The 5,441-nt window shown below is 35.6% G+C and overlaps 1 long non-coding RNA gene across 2 annotated transcripts; it reads left to right on the forward strand.

The window, feature by feature from the left end:
- Window positions 1-376: 376 nt before the first annotated feature.
- Window positions 377-3,810, forward strand: LOC141708638 (uncharacterized). 2 transcript variants are annotated; one of them, XR_012569557.1, is made up of 5 exons: window positions 377-903; window positions 1,230-1,450; window positions 1,598-1,864; window positions 1,979-2,085; window positions 3,121-3,810. It is a non-coding gene; the product is annotated as an uncharacterized LOC141708638 (long non-coding RNA). The 2 variants fall into 2 exon arrangements; XR_012569556.1 differs by having other exon boundaries at window positions 1,230-1,864.
- The last annotated feature ends 1,631 nt before the right edge of the window (window positions 3,811-5,441 follow it).

Genomic DNA, 5,441 nt, shown 5'->3' on the forward strand with positions numbered 1-5,441 from the left:
TAGAGGTTCATGGAAAGTAGAAGCCTACCAAATAAATAAATAATTCAAATTTTATGATTTTCTAAATATTTTCTAAAATTTTATATTAAATGAATAGATAGATTTTAATAATTAATTATATAAAACTAATTATTTTTTTAAAATCACAAAAAACATTTTTTTTTATAGAAATTAAAGTTCGTAGGTACTTTGAGTATTTAAAAATTTATAAAATTAATAATAATAGTAATGAATATAATGCATGCTATATAAAAATATAAAAATATTTATAAAATTCAAAAAAATAATAATTAAATAATGAAAATAAATAAGTTGAAAGCTAACTTTTATTTTGGATACGGGCCTTTAATTTTTTGGATCAGGCGGCTGATTTTTGAACAGAGCGGGGTTTTAAATTTTTAGGCAAATAAAGGGGGGAAATGAATTTAGGGATTGTATTTGTAATCGGAAAAATGCTCGGCTCTTCTCCTTCCTTTCATCTTCTACATCGCGCTAATTTTGTTTTCTATTTCCAATTTCATTCTCACCTCCGTTGTTCTCCTGAACGAAACCTAAAACTGGAGTTCAAGAAGTGGGAGTATGTATGTTGGATTTTGTGGATTTTGTAGTTTGGGGAGATTTACAAGAGGATTGAGAGTTCGAAGCAGCAGCAGATGATGGAATTGGAGAAGCAGCTGATGGAGTTTACTAAAAATTTGAAGACAGGTCGCTGACGCCGTTAATGTTCATCGGACCGGTATTAAACCTCCATGAACCGATACTCATTGTAAGAACCAGATTGATACTTTGAAGAAGAAGTATAAAGTTGATTGTCAGCCTTCCGGTCCTGCTGCTGGTATGTTTGTGTTTGTTAGCTATACTCTTCAACTTGCTGGTGAACAACACAGTCTCAAATTCAGTCAGGTATTTCATCAAACACCTTTTATTGCCCTATAACCATTTAGACTCTAGCATCTTTCCAATACAGGCCTTTTGTGCATTTTCCTAATTGCAAGCAAGCTTAAAAAACCAAGGGTTCATTGAGTTTGTAGCGAAATGACACAGAATTTCAAAAATCTGAAAATTAATGATAAAATCTAAATAAGCGGATGCAAGTAACCTTGCTGATTATGTTAACTTCTAGTACTTTGTGTGACATGTAAGATATCACAGTGAAGTCTAATTTCCCTTTGATTCTCTTGCTTTTCTGTTAGTACTGATGAAAGCTGACATTGTTGCAATGACTTCAGTCATCTACAGGTATATAAGGTGGAGATAACGAGTCATTCTTCACAGCAATAAGCCTAGCTAGCCACGTTGGATCATTATTAAACTCATAAAGATTAAACACATTTTTTTCAAAAAAATTCACAGAAGGAGAAAAATGGAGTCTTGGGTCTGAATTTTAATCCTTGTTGCATGCTTCCTTCCCCTTTTAGTGGAATCCATAGTTCGCCATTACAAGTTCGATGTAAGTAAACTTTTTTGGAGATTATATATATAGGATAGCAATTACAAATTCGATTTAAGAACAATTTTGTTGTTTTTATAATTGATTTAAGTAAACATGTGTTGTTGTGCATATGCATGCAAATGTTTTCTAAATCAATGTTGAAAGAAACATACTCACAAGGAAAGGATTCAAGAATCTTTAGACCAATTGACTAGTGAACTGCAGAAGCATGAATCAAATGTTGCATCTGTTCGTAGATGACTTAGTCATGAAAAAGATAAGTGGTTAACACCTTTTTTTAACACTGTTAACCACATAGACGTTCTTATATGCAAAACTTTACAACTTATGATATGTTGCTGTACCGAGTACGAAGTGAGTCGACTTGGAAGGTTTTTGTCCGATACACTGAGGACTCCTTATCTTTGGAAGGTACATGATGGTCTTCTTTGGCCCTTTGGTTTATCGACATACTTGAAAGAAATTATTTTGGGTAAATTAATGATTTTGTGAGTATTTTTTCATATCCATTTTCGTGTTTTTCAGAAAAATGAATCGATAGATATGAACGTGAGTGCGGGAATATGCCAGGTTTTGCTGTATATTATAGATACCCAAACAGCCAGCGTGTTACATATGGCCAATTTATTAAGGTACATTGTATCTGGTCACGTATTCTTTTTGTCTGATTTTTCTCATCTCTAGACATGGGTTGGGTGGGGGATGTTTAATGCATGTTTGTAATTTACACATTGAAATCAAATTTTAACTACACGTAGAATAAAAAACTTAATCTGAATTTGTATAAAGCTGTGGCATACTAGAGGTTTGTGAACTTGTGTTCTGTTGAAAATCCAATTTCATCAACTGCCTTGGCAAAACCCCCCAGGTTCCTATCCTACGGTGTAGTAAACTTACTCACAGAATCATAGTAATCATCATTCCATCTACATAAATAAATAGAATATTACATTAGGACAGAGTGTCCAAAGCTCGCATGTACCAAACCTGAAAAATAAACCAAATAATGATTTCCATTTAGCTAATTATGCTTTAGTTTAAACAACTTTAGTCTCTTTGTATATCTTAGAAGATGTTTGCTTGATCCAACACAGGTCATAAGCTTTAATTACGACGGTATTTTATCTTTTACCTGAGGACTATTGATCACTGTTACTTAACAATTCTAACAATAATCTGGTAAGGACACGTGTGTAATATAGGTAACCTGTGAGGAGGATTGTTGGATTTTTTTCATTGTTTCTTGTCTACTACTAGTGATATGTCACAGTGTGTGTTCCCCTTCACACCTTGTTGTGTGGTTTAGATAGAGTGAATCGAGTACTATGGTATCATATGATTTAATGATGACGCAGTATTCTGCTTCGATGTCAAAGCACCTTGTGTTAAGATAGACACTTTCGGAAAGACCATTTTCTTACTGCAGCATGTTTTTTGTTATTCTAAATTCATGCTTATTTAAACATACTTTTGTGTTAATAATATTCCCTGAGTTCAAAGGTTACCAGATTACTCATACAATGCTTGGAGTCGCCAGAGTACATGGAGATTTAATATATTTTAATACTGTTAACTAAAATATCTGTGGTATTTCCAGCCACCCGGAAAAGTGAGATCAATCTTATATTATCTTTGTTTTAGCACTGATTGAATTCATCTCCATGTAGGTTCGCGGAACAGATTATAAGACCGCAGATGGCACTTGCATAAGAAGGTTCAAGACAACGTGAGCTTGGTCTTACAGAAATTACTTGAAGCAAACCCCGGGTTGAACATTGACATGGCTCAGATTTGTGGGACAATTTCAGGTGATACAGGAGCTGATGGTACTCCTCTTACCACTGGTCGTAGCACTTGGACTGTGACGGCCTCAACCCCGGGGTCAGGGGCTGACGTCACCAAAATATAATAAACTACAGCATAAACTACTAAATAAACTTTATTATAACACACGACCCCAAACCAGGAACCGATGAAGGTTCAAGTATTATTTAGGTTACAAAACAACACTAACTTATTCAAGATCCGACATCCTAACTTATTACAGCACCTCATCAAACATCAGGGTCTGATACAAACTACCTCAGAGGAGCCGGGACCGGAGGGGCCCGACACTCTACGCTGACCTGGTCTTCAAGACATCTGCAATAAATAAGTACAAAACAATCTGCAAGGGTGAGCAATCCATTGCTCAACAGTACCTCTATATGAATAACCAGTAAAACAGGATATATAAAAACAATATAGGAACATATATCAAAACTAGTTTACGAAAAATCTATAAAATAGGTATAAACTAGATATCAAAACTGGCATGCTCTGTAAAATAATATCATTTATAGTGTGCTGTGTCAAAATACCAGAGTCCAATTTTAGCATGCTAGTTCATTTCCAAAACCATTGTTCATTGCTGGACCTATAAATCATCTGTCCTGTTACGGGGACTATAAACCATTTGTTCCGTTACGAGAACCATTAAACTAAAGTCAGATATAAAAGTGGATGAATTCTAGGGACAGCTGATCAGTCTATCCCACCACAAATTGTTCCGGAACTCAGAGACTAGCTAGGTCTTTGTTATGCTGAACTAAGCGGCCTACCAGTGCGCGCATCCGACTTAGCTTCTTACGCAACCATGTTGGGCTGTTACCTAATAACGGGCCTCTTACGCCACTGACCATCCAATATCTAATTCGTGTTTATCCAGTTTTCAAAATCAATTACACCTATCTCTTTTTAAACGATTACAACACACGTTCAAAAAATCTTTTTAATTTTAATCACAATCTAGAGATAGGCATTTTCAGAAGTTACTTTTTCCCCAAAATATCAGTTAATAAAACATATTTAAATACGGGGAATACGTAACTTAAAACGTTTTATTCCAGTACATAATTTAAATCAACAACTATTCATATATACTGAACTGTAAAAGATTAGTTCAGGGGTACTTGCCTTGCGAAGCTTTGTACTAACACTGGCTTGACTCTACTTGACTTCAACTACGGGGTCCTTCGACTCAAACCTACGAAATCAAAACAACCTAGGTTAAACGACTGATTATGCCTAACTTTTCCTCACTAAACTAATTACCCAACGATACAATTCCCGACTCGTATGCATTCAAATAATAATAATAATATCCACGCAATAATAGTGCACATAGCAACCAGGGTTCAATTTGTATTAAACGAGAGATATACACTTGATTCGTAATTAAAGGTAATTTTTAGAAAAATTTGGACAGCAACTCCTCTGTTTATAGACCTACCCGTCGAAACATCAATCGACGTCAATTCCCAACAAAATAATTTGAACTACCACATAAATAAATTTATAGTCCCGAAAATAATTAATACGAGTTATTTATTTATTTAAAATATTTAAGACTCGGAACAGGGTCATCACCGTCCACCGTGCGCTCGTAAAAGAATTCATCGCACACGACGGCAAAACTTATTGGTAACCGAAAATATACGGGTGTCCGAATATATTTCACCGATTAAAATTTATCGCTCGCTTAATTTATAATTGAATATCACGAATTTTAATCAAGAATTTCCTGCAGCAAAAAGGAAATTAAAATTAAAAATTATAACAGTCCAGACCAACTGCACACACGGGCCCAACAAAAGCCCAACACAAAAATTCAACAGCCAGGCCCAAATTACAGGCCCAACTGCATATAGGACCAGCCCAAACCAACAACCGGAGAAAACAGGAGCAAAAACACGGCGCCACATGGCCACACGCGGCCGTCGCCGCAGTACACACACATCACAACTGACACACACACACATGCACACACAGGCACACACATATACACATATATATATATATATACATATACATATATATATATATCGAACACAACCACACCACCGCCACCACGCCGGAAATCGGCGGCAACGGCGGTAAAACAGGATGAACACGACGACAAAACAAGAAAAACGGGCGGTGAGAGTAATTATCGGAAAAAGGGAATAGC

The sequence above is a fragment of the Apium graveolens genome, chromosome 2 (assembly GCF_009905375.1).
Source record: "Apium graveolens cultivar Ventura chromosome 2, ASM990537v1, whole genome shotgun sequence".
NCBI classification, from domain to species: Eukaryota; Viridiplantae; Streptophyta; class Magnoliopsida; order Apiales; family Apiaceae; genus Apium; species Apium graveolens.